Source organism: Ranitomeya imitator, chromosome 7, assembly GCF_032444005.1.
Source record: "Ranitomeya imitator isolate aRanImi1 chromosome 7, aRanImi1.pri, whole genome shotgun sequence".
In the NCBI taxonomy this organism is placed as follows: Eukaryota; Metazoa; Chordata; class Amphibia; order Anura; family Dendrobatidae; genus Ranitomeya; species Ranitomeya imitator.
In genome coordinates, this window is record NC_091288.1 from 81,721,861 (window position 1) to 81,737,572 (window position 15,712).

The following is a 15,712-nucleotide window of genomic DNA, read 5'->3' on the forward strand; positions in this document are numbered from 1 at the left end:
CAATGCCCACACATTTCACAATGATAAATGCAGTAAAGGTTCTTGTCAAAGAGTTGTTTTACTGAATTGTTGTGAAACTATGTGCATGCACAGAGCTATGAGCAATAACTTTTTGCTCATTGCATGAGCCATAGCATAGCTAATGCATGTTATAGAAGAACCTTGGAAAGGATCTTCTGCTTTTGTCAAAGGGTCATCTTTTGAATGTTGCATTACGATGTCGCTTTGGACCTTCCATCAAGAAAAGTTTCAATCAGAAGAACCTTCAAGAAGATGTGTGGATTTTGTTGAACATTTTTAAAAAAAAAACAACAAATCAAGGTAAGTAGAACTAATGTAATATTTAAATGTTTGGATATAATCTTCCCTTTTTGTCCAAATATGTTTTTTGGTTTTGCTTTCTTGTAGAACAGGAAGATCCTATTACTTACATGGAATCGGTTCCTGGACTGTTGGATTCCTAGGAAGACATTGAAGAATTCAGGTCATATTCCAACTGGGTGGTAAGCAATTGATCAAGCATTCTATCAAATTTTCAAAGCTTTGAATGTAGACAATATGCAATCATCATGTGTCAGAAAGCTGAGAGGCTTTACATTGAGTTTGCATTTTTATTACTACAAACTTATCTTTTGTATTTCAGGTAAGAAACGAAAGACCATCCTCGATCCATACAATTCTCTTTTGACAGTTGCTTAAATCTGTTATCCTCAAGCCAAATACGGTACGAAATATTTCTTGAACTAACTGGTTGCTTCTGTGCTATACCCTCACATTTTACATTGATAAGTACGGTAAAAGTTCTTAATACAGATTAGTTGCTACTGCATTGTTGCGAATTTGTGTGCCTACGCATAACCTAGGATGTACATTTCTTACGTATTGCATGGCTTAAGCTATGGCTCATGCACTTTGTAGAAGAGCTGAAAAAATACTGCCATTCTTGACAAAGGAGCACCTTCTAAGTGTTGAATTTTGAGGATATTTTGGACCTTCTATCAAGAATGGATGCCATTAGTAAAACATTGAAGAAAATGAGAGGTCTTTACTCTTTAATTTTTGGAAGACACCAAATCAAAGTAAGTAGAACAAATTTAGTATTTCAATTTTTGCATTGTAATTTCTCCATTGGTCTTAGCTGATATTTTTTGTTTTGCTTTGTGTAGGCAAGAAAATTATTTTTCTGGAAGCAAATTCTGGACTCTTGGAATCAATGAAAAACATTTTAAAATTCACGTTATGCTTCAGTTGGATGGTAAGTATTTATCCCACCATTCAATTACATGTGCAAAGCTGTGAATGTAAATTGTATTCAATCATCATTTGTCAGAAAGCTGAGAGGCTCTACATTGAGATTTCATTTTTATTATTACAAGCTAAACTGCTGTGTTTTCGTTAGAAAAACAAGGGACCGTCCACGATACAGGCAATTCCCCTTTTTGGAGTCAATGAAACATGTATCCTCAGGCTTTTATTGGAAGAAGATCATGTTCAAGTGCTTGGTTGTTCCTATGCAATGCCCAAACAATTCATAATGATAAATGCAGTAAAGGTTCTTGTCAAAGAGTTGTTTTACTGCATTGTTGTGAAACTATGTGCATGCACAGAGCTATGAGCAATAACTTTTTGCTCATTGCATGAGCCATGGCATAGCTAATGCTTGTTATAGAAGAACTTTGGAAAGGATCTTCTGCTTTTGTCAAAGGGTCATCTTTTGAATATTGGATTACGACGTCACTTTGGACCTTCCATCAAGAAATGTTTCAATCAGAAGAACCTTCAAGAAGATGTGTGGATTTTATTGAACATTTAAAAAAAAAAAAAACAAATCAAGGTAAGTAGAACTAATGTAATATTTAAATGTTTGGATATAATCTTCCCTTTTTGTCCAAATATATTTTTTAGTTTTGCTTTTTTGTAGAACAGGATGATCCTATTACTTACATGGAAGCGGTTCCTGGAGTATTGGATTCCAAGGAAGACATTGAAGAATTCAGGTCATATTCCAACTGGGTGGTAAGCAATTGATCAAACATTCTATCAAATTTTCAAAGCTTTGAATGTAGACAATATGCAATCATCATGTGTCAGAAAGCTGAGAGGCTTTACATTGAGATTGCATTTTTATTACTACAAACTAATCTTTTGTATTTCAGTTAAGAAACGAAAGACCATCCTCGATCCATGCAATTCTCTTTTGGCAGTTGCTTAAATATGTTATCCTCAAGCCAAATACGGTACGAAATATTTCTTGAACTAACTGGTTGCTTCTGTGCAATACCCTCACATTTTACATTGATAGGTACGGTAAAAGTTCTTAATACAGATTAGTTGCTACTGCATTGTTGCGAATTTGTGTGCCTACGCATAACCTAGGATGTACATTTCTTATGTATTGCATGGCTTAAGCTATGGCTCAGGCACTTTGTAGAAGAGCTGAAAAAATACTGCCATTCTTGACAAAGGAGCACCTTCTAAGTGTTGAATTTTGAGGATATTTTGGACCTTCTATCAAGAATGGATGCCATTAGTAAAACATTGAAGAAAATGTGAGGCCTTTACTCTTTAATTTTTGGAAGACACCAAATCAAAGTAAGTAGAACAAATTTAGTATTTCAATTTTTGCATTGTATTTTCTCTATTGGTCTTAGCTGACATTTTTTGTTTTGCTTTGTGTAGGCAAGAAAAATTTTTCTCTGGAAGCAAATTCTGGACTTTTGGAATCAATGAAAAACATTTTAAAATTCACGTTATGCTTCAGTTGGATGGTAAGTATTTATCCCACCATTCAATTACATGTGCAAAGCTGTGAATGTAAATTGTATTCAATCATTATTTGTCAGAAAGCTCAGAGGCTCTACATTGAGATTTCATTTTTATTATTACAAGCTAAACTGCTGTGTTTTCGTTAGAAGGACAAGGGACCATCCACGATACAGGCAATTCCTTTTTTTGGAGTCGATGAAACATGTATCCTCAGGCTTTCATAGGAAGAAGAACATGTTCAAGTGCTTGGTTGTTCCTATGCAATGCCCACACATTTCACAATGATAAATGCAGTAAAGGTTCTTGTCAAAGAGTTGTTTTACTGCATTGTTGTGAAACTATGTGCATGCACAGATCTATGAGCAATAACTTTTTGCTCATTGCATGAGCCATGGCATAGCTAATGCATGTTATAGAAGAACCTTGGAAAGGATCTTCTGCTTTTGTCAAAGGGTCATCTTTTGAATATTGGATTACGACGTCACTTTGGACCTTCCATCAAGAAAAGTTTCAATCAGAAGAACCTTCAAGAAGATGTGTGGATTTTATTGAACATTTTTTTTAAAAACAACAAATCAAGGTAAGTAGAACTAATATACTATTTAAATGTTTGGATATAATCTTCCCTTTTTGTCCAAATATATTTTTTGGTTTTGCTTTTTTGTAGAACAGGAAGATCCTATTACTTACCTGGAAGCGGTTCCTGGACTATTGGATTCCTAGGAAGACATTGAAGAATTCAGGTCATATTCCAACTGGGTGGTAAGCAATTGATCAAGCATTCTATCAAATTTTCAAAGCTTTGAATGTAGACAAAAGATGGTATGGGAGAAGGACCTGCAATGACATCACGGTCACATGATGTCATCACAGGCCCTGCGCACCTGCGCTACAAAGACCTGCCATGACGTCACGGTCATGTGACCGCGATATCATCACAGGTCCTGCGCTCATACCAACCCTGGGACCGGAAGTTGCCATGGACTACAATGGGCCCTCGAAAAGGTGAATATATGTTTATTTTTTATTTTTTAACCTGTGACAAACCTGGCTGGGCAATATACTACGTGACTGGTCAATATACTACGTGGCTCTGTGCTGTATACTACTTTGCTGTGCAATATACTACGTGGCTCTGTGCTGTATACTACGTCACTGGGCAATATACTACGTGACTGGCCAATATTCTACGTGGCTCTGTGCTGTATACTACGTCGCTGTGCAATATACTACGTGGCTCTGTGCTGTATACTACGTCACTGGGCAATATACTACGTAACTGGGCAATATACTACGTGGCTGCATAATATACATGTCACTAGGCAATATACTATGTAACTGGGCAATATACTACGTTGCTGCGCCATATACACGTCACTAGGCAATATACTACGTAACTGGGCAATATACTACGTGGCTGGGCAATATACTACGTCACTGGGCAATATACTACATGGTTGGGCAATATACTACGTGGTTGGGCAATATACTACGTGACTGGGCAATATACTACGTGGTTGGGCAATATACTACGTCACTGGGCAATATACTACGTAGCTGGGCAATATACTACGTGTCTGGGCAATATACTACGTGTCTGGGCAATATACTACGTAGCTGGGCAATATACTACGTGGCTGGGCAATATACTACGTAACTGTGCAATATACTATGTGGCTGGGCAATATACTATGTCACTGGGCAATATACTACGTGGCTGGGCAATATACTATGTGGCTGGGCAATATACTGCGTGGCTGGACAATATACTACGTGATTGTGCAATATAGTACGTTGCTGGGCAATATACTATGTCACTGGGCAATATACTACGTGGCTGGGCAATATACTACGTGGTTGGCCAATATACTACATCACTGGGCAATATACTACATGGCTGGGCAATATACTACGTGGCTGGGCAATATACTATGTGGCTGGGCAATATACTATGTGGCTGGGCAATATACTGCGTGGCTGGACAATATACTACGTGGCTGGGCAATATACTACGTGACTGGGCAATATACTACGTGACTTGGCAATATACTACGTGACTGGGCAATATACTACGTGACTGTGCAATATACTACGTGGCTGGGCAATATACTACGTGGCTGGGCAACATACTGCGTGGCTGGACAATATACTACGTGACTGGGCAATATACTACGTGACTGGGCAATATACTACGTGACTGTGCAATATACTACGTGGCTGGGCAATATACTACGTGGCTGGGCAATATACTACGTGGCTGTACAATATACTACGTGGGCATGCATATTCTAGAATACCCGATGCGTTAGAATCGGGCCACCATCTAGTAGTAATATAATGCACCCCCATAGCTGTATAATACACCCCCACAGTAGTATAATGCTCCCCCATAGTCAACTTCTGGCCTCGGATTTGCCGGCGGTGTGTATTGCCATGCACATACCCAAAGGGTCTCTGTGCTGCAACACACTTCAACTAAATGTGGGTCTGAGGATGCACACCCAGTTGAGGATTGTGCTGACGTCATCGAGCCTCCACTCACATGGGTTCGGTCGCGACCTCTGAGATGTTACGCCCCTGTGGGATGTCACATGTCGTCTCTTCTGGAATGTAAATGACTATAATTTCTTCCTTAGGGACAGTGTCATGTGCAAGCTGATGTATCAAAGTCATAAAAGTCCATGTTTCAGCAGAGATCGTAGCACAAAGACCAAGTATCTACTGCACAATTTACTGTCCAATGATTTGCAAACTACATTCAGGTAATAGAATCTATACAGAAAATTACTAGTAAGATGGTAATACGCTAAGTTTGGAGTGTTAAAACTATGTACAATACAATTTACGAATTTGACTCACTTAGGGCAAAATTGAAACCGGACAGAAAAACGGCATCCCTAATATCAGACACCTAAGACTGACCTATCTCATGGGTTTTTGTTGTGACCTATCTCATGGATTTTAATTATGTATTCATTCAAGTATCCAGTGCAAGATTGTTAGGGAGGTGGTGAAAGAAATTTGGGTTCTTATAATGTCACAGGTGATCACCGTACAACCTGTACACTGAATATACACTTATAGTGTTACTGCACATGGTACATAACTAGTGTTGAGCATTCCGATACCGCAAGTATCGGGTATCGGCCGATACTTGCGGTATCGGAATTCCGATACCGAGATCCGATATTTTTGTGATATCGGGTATCGGTACCGAATTAATAGGGATGTGTAAAATAAAGAATTAAAATAAAAAATATTGATATGCTCACCTCTCCGGCGGCCCCTGGACTTCACGCTGCTAACCGAGAGGCTTCTTTGTTTAAAAAGCGCGCCTTTCGGACCTGTGAATGACATCCCGGCTTCTGATTGGTCGCGTGCCGCCCATGTGACCGGCACGCGACCAATCAGAGGCCGCGACGTCATTCGCAGGTCCTCAATTCCTAGCATTAGCAGTTTTGTGAATGAGAATGACGTCGCGGCTTCTGATTGGCCGCGTGCCGGTCACATGGGCGGCACGCGGCCAATCAGAAGCCGCGACGTCATTCTCATTCACAAAACTGCTAATGCTAGGAATTGAGGACCTGCGAATGACGTCGCGGCCTCTGATTGGTCGCGTGCCGGTCACATGGGCGGCACGCGACCAATCAGAAGCCGGGACGTCATTCACAGGTCCGAAAGGCGCGCTTTTTAAACAAAGAAGCCTCCCGGTTAGCAGCGTGAAGTCCAGGGGCCGCCGGAGAGGTGAGCATATCAATATTTTTTATTTTAATTCTTTATTTTATACATCCCTATGGTTCCCAGGGTCTGAAGGAGAGTTTCCTCTCCTTCAGACCCTGGGAACCATGAGAATACCTTCCGATACTTGATGTCCCATTGACTTGTATTGGTATCGGATATCGGTATCGGCGATATCCGATATTTTTCGGGTATCGGCCGATACTATCCGATACCGATACTTTCAAGTATCGGACGGTATCGCTCAACACTATACATAACTAGTGATCATTAAATATTTATCATACCACAGATAGGACTATACCACACCCTGACATAAGGTGAAAATTAGAGTACAAAAACAATACTTTATTGATAAAACATTATAGACCATAAATGCTTGATGGCAATAAAAACGAACAAAACAAGCTGAGTGTCATAAAACAATGGCAGGAGGAAGGCTAGGGAAAGGTCCTAATACATAATCCAACGATAAAAGGGATAAAGCCCCGTATAATTGACACTATAAACGGCGGGATATCCACTCCTATAGAGTCAGGAGTAAGTGGTAGGAACAACGGTTGCTGAGACTAGCACCATGCGGAGTAATCCCCACACATAATTAGTATAAGCGGACAGCGATTGTAAGCCCAAAGTGGTTATGCTACATAGTAACATAGTAACATAGTAACATAGTTAGTAAGGCCGAAAAAAGACATTTGTCCATCCAGTTCAGCCTATATTCCATCATAAATCCCCAGATCTACGTCCTTCTACAGAACCTAATAATTGTATGATACAATATTGTTCTGCTCCAGGAAGACATCCAGGCCTCTCTTGAACCCCTCGACTGAGTTCGCCATCACCACCTCCTCAGGCAAGCAATTCCAGATTCTCACTGCCCTAACAGTAAAGAATCCTCTTCTATGTTGGTGGAAAAACCTTCTCTCCTCCAGACGCAAAGAATGCCCCCTTGTGCCCGTCACCTTCCTTGGTATAAACAGATCCTCAGCTAGATATTTGTATTGTCCCATTATATACTTATACATGGTTATTTGATCGCCCCTCAGTCATCTTTTTTCTAGACTAAATAATCCTAATTTCGCTAATCTATCTGGGTATTGTAGTTCTCCCATCCCCTTTATTACTTTTGTTGCCCTCCTTTGTACTCTCTCTAGTTCCATTATATCCTACCTGAGCACCGGTGCCCAAAACTGGACACAGTACTCCATGTGCGGTCTAACTAGGGATTTGTACAGAGGCAGTATAATGCTCTCATCATGTGTATCCAGACCTCTTTTAATGCACCCCATGATCCTGTTTGCCTTGGCAGCTGCTGCCTGGCACTGGCTGCTCCAGGTAAGTTTATCATTAACTAGGATCCCCAAGTCCTTCTCCCTGTCAGATTTACCCAGTGGTTTCCCATTCAGTGTGTAATGGTGACATTGATTCCTTCTTCCCATGTGTATAACCTTACATTTATCATTGTTAAACCTCATCTGCCACCTTTCAGCCCAAGTTTATCTTCTCTTGTATTAACTGCTTTACATAGTTTTGTATCATCTGCAAATATCGATATTTTACTGTGTAAACCTTCTACCAGATCATTAATGAATATGTTGAAGAGAACAGGTCCCAATACTGACCCCTGCGGTACCCCACTGGTCACACCGACCCAGTTAGAGACTATACCATTTATAACCACCCTCTGCTTTCTATCACTAAGCCAGTTACTAACCCATTTACACACATTTTCCCCCAGACCAAGCATTCTCATTTTGTGTACCAACCTCTTGTGCGGCACGGTATCAAACGCTTTGGAAAAATCGAGATATACCACGTCCAATGACTCACCGTGGTCCAACCTATAGCTTACCTCTTCATAAAAACTGATTAGATTGGTTTGACAGGAGCGATTTCTCATAAACCCATGCTGATATGGAGTTAAACAGTTATTCTCATTGAGATAATCCAGAATAACATCCCTCAGAAACCCTTCAAATATTTTACCAACAATAGAGGTTAGACTTACTGGCCTATAATTTCCAGGTTCACTTTTAGAGCCCTTTTTGAATATTGGCACCACATTTGCTATGCGCCAGTCCTGCGGAACAGACCCTGTCGCTATAGAGTCCCTAAAAATAAGAAATAATGGTTTATCTATTACATTACTTAGTTCTCTTAGTACTCGTGGGTGTATGCCATCCGGACCCGGAGATTTATCTATTTTAATCTTATTTAGCCGGTTTCGCACCTCTTCTTGGGTTAGATTGGTGACCCTTAATATAGGGTTTTCATTGTTTCTTGGGATTTCACCTAGCATTTCATTTTCCACCATGAATACCGTGGAGAAGAAGGTGTTTAATATGTAAGCTTTTTCCTCGTCATCTACAACCATTCTTTCCTCACTATTTTTTAAAGGGCCTACATTTTCAGTTTTTATTCTTTTACTATTGATATAGTTGAAGAACAGTTTGGGATTAGTTTTACTCTCCTTAGCAATGTGCTTCTCTGTTTCCTTTTTGGCAGCTTTAATTAGTTTTTTAGATAAAGTATTTTTCTCCCTATAGTTTTTTAGAGCTTCAATGGTGCCATCCTGCTTTAGTAGTGCAAATGCTTTCTTTTTACTGTTAATTGCCTGTCTTACTTCTTTGTTTAGCCACATTGGGTTTTTCCTATTTCTAGTCCTTTTATTCCCACAAGGTATAAACCGCTTACACTGCCTATTTAGGATGTTCTTAAACATTTTCCATTTATTATCTGTATTCTTATTTCTGAGGATATTGTCCCAGTCTACCAGATTAAGGGCATCTCTAAGCTGGTCAAACTTTGCCTTCCTAAAGTTCAGTGTTTTTGTGACTCCCTGACAAGTCCCCCTAGTTAAAGACAGGTGAAACTGTACAATATTGTGGTCGCTATTTCCTAGATGCCCGACCACCTGCAGATTTGTTATTCTGTCAGGTCTATTAGATAGTATTAGGTCTAAAAGTGCTGCTCCTCTGGTTGGATTCTGCACCAATTGTGAAAGATAATTTTTCTTGGTTATTAGCAGAAACCTGTTGCCTTTATGGGTTTCACAGGTGTCTGTTTCCCAGTTAATATCCGGGTAGTTAAAGTCCCCCATAACCAGGACCTCATTATGGGTTGCAGCTTCATCTATCTGCTTTAGAAGTAGACTTTCCATGATTTCTGTTATATTTGGGGGTTTGTAACAGACCCCAATGAGAATTTTGTTACCATTTTTCCCTCCATGAATTTCGACCCATATGGATTCGACATCCTCATTTCCTTCGCTAATATCCTCCCTTAAAGTGGACTTTAGACAAGACTTTACATAGAGACAAACCCCTCCTCCTCTCCGATTTTTACGATCCTTTCTAAACAGACTGTAACCCTGTAAGTTAACTGCCCAGTCATAGCTTTCATCTAACCATGTCTCGGTTATTCCCACTATGTCAAAGTTACCTGTAGATATTTCTGCTTCTAGTTTTTCCATCTTGTTTGTCAGGCTTCTGGCGTTTGCGAGCATGCAGTTTAGAGGATTTTGTTTTGTTCCAATCACCTCGCTGTGGATTGTTTTAGAAATGTTCTTACCTCCCTTCTGAGTATGTTTTCCTGGGTCTTCTTTGTTCAAGTCTAATGTTTTTCTTCCTGTCCCCTCTTCTTCTAGTTTAATGCCCTCCTGATGAGTGTAGCGAGTCTTCTGGCGAATGTGTGTTTCCCAGGTTTGTTGAGGTGTAGTCTGTCTCTGGCCAGGAGTCCATCGTACCAGTAATTCACACCGTGGTCCAGGAATCCGAATCCTTGTTGTCTGCACCATCGTCTTAGCCAGTTGTTTGCATCAAGGATCCTGTTCCATCTCCTGGTGCCATGCCCGTCTACTGGAAGGATAGAAGAAAAAACTACCTGTGCATCCAGTTCCTTTACTTTCTTCCCCAACTCTTCAAAGTCTTTGCAGATTGTCGGTAGGTCCTTCCTTGCCGTGTCACTGGTGCCAACATGTATCAGAAGAAATGGTTGGACGTCCTTGGAGCTGAAGAGCTTTGGTATCCTATCGGTCACATCCTTGATCATCGCACCTGGAAGGCAGCATACTTCTCTTGCGGTTATGTCCGGTCTGCAGATGGCTGCTTCTGTGCCTCTCAGTAGTGAGTCTCCCACCACCACCACTCTTCGTTGCTTCTTGGCTGTACTTTTTGCTGTCACTTGTTGCTGTGTGCCCTTTTCTTTTTTGCTTGCTGGTATTGCTTCATCCTTAGGTGTGCCATCTTCATCCTCTACAAAGATTTGATATCGGTTCTTCAGTTGTGTGGTTGGTGATTTCTCCATGGTCTTCTTGCTTCTTTTGGTCACATGCTTCCACTCATCTGCTTTTGGAGGTTCTCTGACACTTTTTTCACCTTCTGTGACCAGTAGAGATGCTTCTGTTCTGTCTAGAAAGTCTTCATTCTCTTTGATGAGTTTCAAAGTTGCTATTCTTTCTTCCAGACCCCGCACCTTTTCTTCTAAAAGGGCCACTAGTCTACACTTCTGACAGGTGAAATAGGATTCTTCTTCTGGTCGATCTGTGAACATGTAGCACATGCTGCAGCTCACCATGTAGGTTGTCACATCTGCCATGTTGCTCCTAGATCCTGCTGACTTGCTGTGTGTTTTCCTTCTTGTGTAATGTACTCAGCCAAGCTCTCTTGCAATAAAGTCCTACAGGCAAATATGCAAATTAGCCTCCTCAAGCTTGAATCCCTGGTTTGGTGATGCTTTCCAAGCAGCTTGTCCCGGCTGTACCCAACGATCTTCTAGCTTAGGGAGACTCTTCGCTTTTCCCAGAAGGCACCTGGAATATGCAAATTAGCCTCCTCAAGCTTGAATCCCTGCGGCAAAGTATACCGCCGTTGGTACCACTCACATAGTAGTATTAATGTGCACACACCAAAATCAATAAATAATCAAGAGAATTACCCACCGCAATAGGGGACCCTACACGAACCTGCCTCCGCCCCAACGCGCGTTTTGGCACAAACAACCTTCGTCAGGGGGCATTGAAGTGAACTACAGCCGTGTACATATAGGAACAACCCCGGAAGTGAAAGGCGGCAATGACCCGGAAGTGACCGACTCTGCCATAGCAACCACCAACGCTGAACACTACAGGAACTCCGGGCAGAGACCAGCGACCACGGGGGCCCCACGTGATCAGCCGTCACCCGACCGGGACCTGAGCGCTACAGCGTTGAGGGGGATGACAGCGCATAGAAGAAGTGGTAAGTAACATCACCAATGACAGTATGCCACGCACTAGAGAAAGCGATGTGCCAGAAGTAACACTTCACATACAAGAAATGTAAGCAGAGGTGATAGCAGGATAGTAAATAAACACAATGCTGACTATATTAGGAAGAAAGGGGAAGGGGAAGCGAGGGAAGGGGAGGGGGGAAGAAAGGGGGAAAAAGAGAGGGGGGGGAAAGAAACAAAGGAGGCAACCATCATATAAATAATTAAATGATACATAATTACTATAAACCCTCCTCTAAATACCAATCCCACCCCAAGCGGACATAAAATGGCCAAATGACCAGATTATGGCACATGTTGCAAAAGTCTACACCCCGACATATTACAAATAATGCTAATAATAGCCCACAGAGTGTACAAAGGGCGGAAATATACAGCCATAAACGGACAATCAAGAAAACCCCGATTAAATCACAATACTAATAAATATAGCATAAATTGCAAAAGTCTACACCCCCTCAATAATATAAATAGCACTACAGCAATCACACTCAAAATATATACGTTTCGGCAATCAATAATTCTTGAAATATTCAGCCAAATTTGGCCATAAATGTCCTCCAACACACGACAGCAACACAAAGTTCATCCGTAGATTGTAGAGAGACGCCGGTAACCGCCTAAGATCATCATAATGGAAAAGCCACCGGGTAGGTAACCTAAACACCATACTGGACTAACATAACAGCAGTTAAAAACTTTAAAACAAAAACATATAAAATTGACACTCATACCCAAATGCTCAAATGCACAGCAGCCACCCGATAACTACAAAAAAGGGGCATAGCTGATATTATCATTTAATCCTATTGGGTGGACCGTATTAAGTGTCCAGATCCACCTAGACTCAATCTGGGCTAAATGTCCAATTGGAGGTGGGAATACGAGGAGGGAGAACTTTCCAACGTTTAGCCCAGATTGAGTCATGGGCAGAATGTAGACACGGGGCATGATTGGAGACACGGGGCAGAATGAAAGACATGGGGCAGGATGGATACGATGGAGACATATGGGGCAGGATGTGGAGATCATATATGGTAGAATGGATACTCATGAGGGCAGGATGCGAGAACATATGGCTGGAGCCTGGAATGAGACACACGGGGCCAGGGTGGGGAATATTATTACCATAGGGGCTAATTAAGGGATATTATTACTGCAGTGATGTATTTAGTTTATTTTTTGAGTATACTGTTTTAAATGGGGGTCAGTCCTGTTACTGTGCAGAGTGACACTATATCGCCTTTTTTCTTCATGTGGTGTAATGTAGAAGTTGTGAAAAATTAAGTAATGTGTTCTACAAGCGGAGCTCGAGATAACTGTGTTATTTCCTGCAGAAACGAGTCCTGGCTGGAAGAAATGATGGTGGTCTGTGCTGGATGAAAGATGAAGGACTTCACCTAGAGACGTCACTGGTGAGTCAGTGTTACCTATACACTGACACTATACACTGTATACTATATAGAGGTCCTGTGTATAATACCACCAGTGATCTCTGTATTACCTCTACACAGACACTGCATACTAAGTACAGATCTCCTGTGAATACTGGCACTTATGGTGATAGTATTGTGTTGTTGTTTTTTACTGATCAGTATTGTAGTATTCAGTCACTATGTGGTGGTAATATGTGGTCTGGAAATGGTGTTGTGGTATTTGTCCCTTGTATGTGATATTTGGTCACCAAGTGGTGGTAATATGTGGTCTTGACATGGTGCGGTGGTATTTGTTCCTTGTATGTGATATTATTCGATCACTGTGGTTGTAATTTGTGGTCTGGTCATGTTGCGGTGGTATTTGTTCCTTGTATGTGATATTATTGGTCAAAATATACCTAAATTGTATTGCAGATTCTACCAAATATTTAATAGGTTACAGTAGAGTAGGGCCCGGCCATTTTTCTGGAATAATCTGGTTCGGGTATATCATGACCCCCGTCACATGACCCCCGTCACATGACCCCCGTCACATGACCGGGGGGGGGCCCAAAGTGTCTGAACAGCCCGGGGCCCTGGCTACCCTTAATCCACCCCTGGTGATGGCGCTTGTCCTTTGTGTATAGTATTATTGGTCGTTTTAAAAAATGTATGTGACACATTCCCTTAGAGAAAAATAAATAAAAATATATCTAAAAAGAGCATGGGTATTTAAGAAATGTTTAATAGGTTAGAGTAGAGTAGGGTCCTGCCAGAAGAGTCTACCATGTTGTGTAGCTTCTTAAAAAATCTTTTGGCGAAACAAAAGCTGCTGGCTATGTATGTGATCTGGTGTTCTATGGGAACTGTTAATGTGTGATTGGTAAGGACGTGGTACAGAAGTAGAGTTTTTCCAAGAGTGGGCGGTGGAATTTTGAAGTGTTCAAGGGGTGGAGGCGCAGTTGGGGTGCAGGTGGAGCCTGGGTGGAGTCTAACTGGGGCCCAAGAAGTTTGACACTACGGTGCTGTGAAATTCCTGGTAGAATCCTTGAACATTAGACATGAGTTTATTCACCACAGTGCATTTCCAATTATATGTTAGAATATCAGGGTGATCCTGGATTAATAAAAGTTGCAAATTTAAACCTTAGATGTTCCCTGTCCAGGTTTTGGGATCATTTTAATCCAAGAGTGGAAAAAAGAAACCCAATAACATAATATGTACAATTTCCAAAGTCCATAATTGAACTTATGCTCAAAAATATATGTAAAATACAATATAAATTAAAAAACTAAAGCGAATTAAAAATGTAAAATAAGATTTTGTGTCTGGTTGAGACTGGATGGTATACGTGTAAAGGACCTTTCATCACATGCTGAACTGAACACACGATGTAATAGTGACTGCAGAGCAGAATAAAACATTTTTTTTAATTTATTTTTAATCTCATCTCTCCTTGTGGAGATATCAGCAATCAAATCATTTGGCACCTAATGAGTTAACTTTTGTCACGTCCAAGTGGGTGTTACCAGAGAGCGACTCCTACAGGGAGAAGACGTACGCACCCCAATAAAAACACCCAATTCAGCTTAACTAAAGTGAACTCATTGGATGCCAAATACTTTGATTGCTGGTATATCTGCAAGAGAGAGGTGAAAAAAAACTAAAAAAAAAAGTTTTATTCCACTTCTGCAGCCACTATTACGTTGTGTGTCCAGGTCAACATGAAAGATTTGGTGGAAGGTCCTCTACACGCATATCATATGTTCTCAACCAAAGCAAGATCTTATGTTACAATATTGTTAAAAATCGTTATTGCGCAAAAATATCTAATCAAGACTTAACCAGGTGCGTTATTCTTAAAAGAAAAATGTCATGATTTTCTGAAGAAAGTATAGTGGTTTATTGACTAGTCCACAGAAAAACCAAATTGCAGAAAACATAAAAGGTAGATGAAACAATTACAAACAGAGTGTCCATGTGTAGATATCAGCGCTTTTCTTGTTACTCATCTTTAAAAGGTAGAATGGTAGAAGTCATCTGTCTGTGTGAAGTCTGAAGTCATCATAGCATGGAGTAGCTAACAGCTGTTGTTCCTCGTGTCTTGTCCCATGTCCATGGAGAATGATGGTGAAGGAAGGGAGGTGACCGTCCCACGTGACAAAAAGCCCCCACCCCCTCCTAAGAGACGTTTATATATGTTCAACACTGATCACGTGTCTTCTGTATATGGAGTTAACTTATACTCTGAGCTACATACACAGAAATAGCTTTTGATAGTGTCAGCAAGAAACCATGTGCTCGGTACAGAATAAAAATAAGAATAATTAATATTTAACAATTCCCCCTTTTGAGGGTGACAGACATTGATTGGAACCCTCAAATTAAAATATTAATAAAATCTTCTTTCTTCTTTGGCAAAATGATGTAATAAATAATATTATTAATAATAATATCGTTATATGTTCTCAATAATATAATGATATGTAAATTCATGTTATGGTAATTCATGTTATGGTAA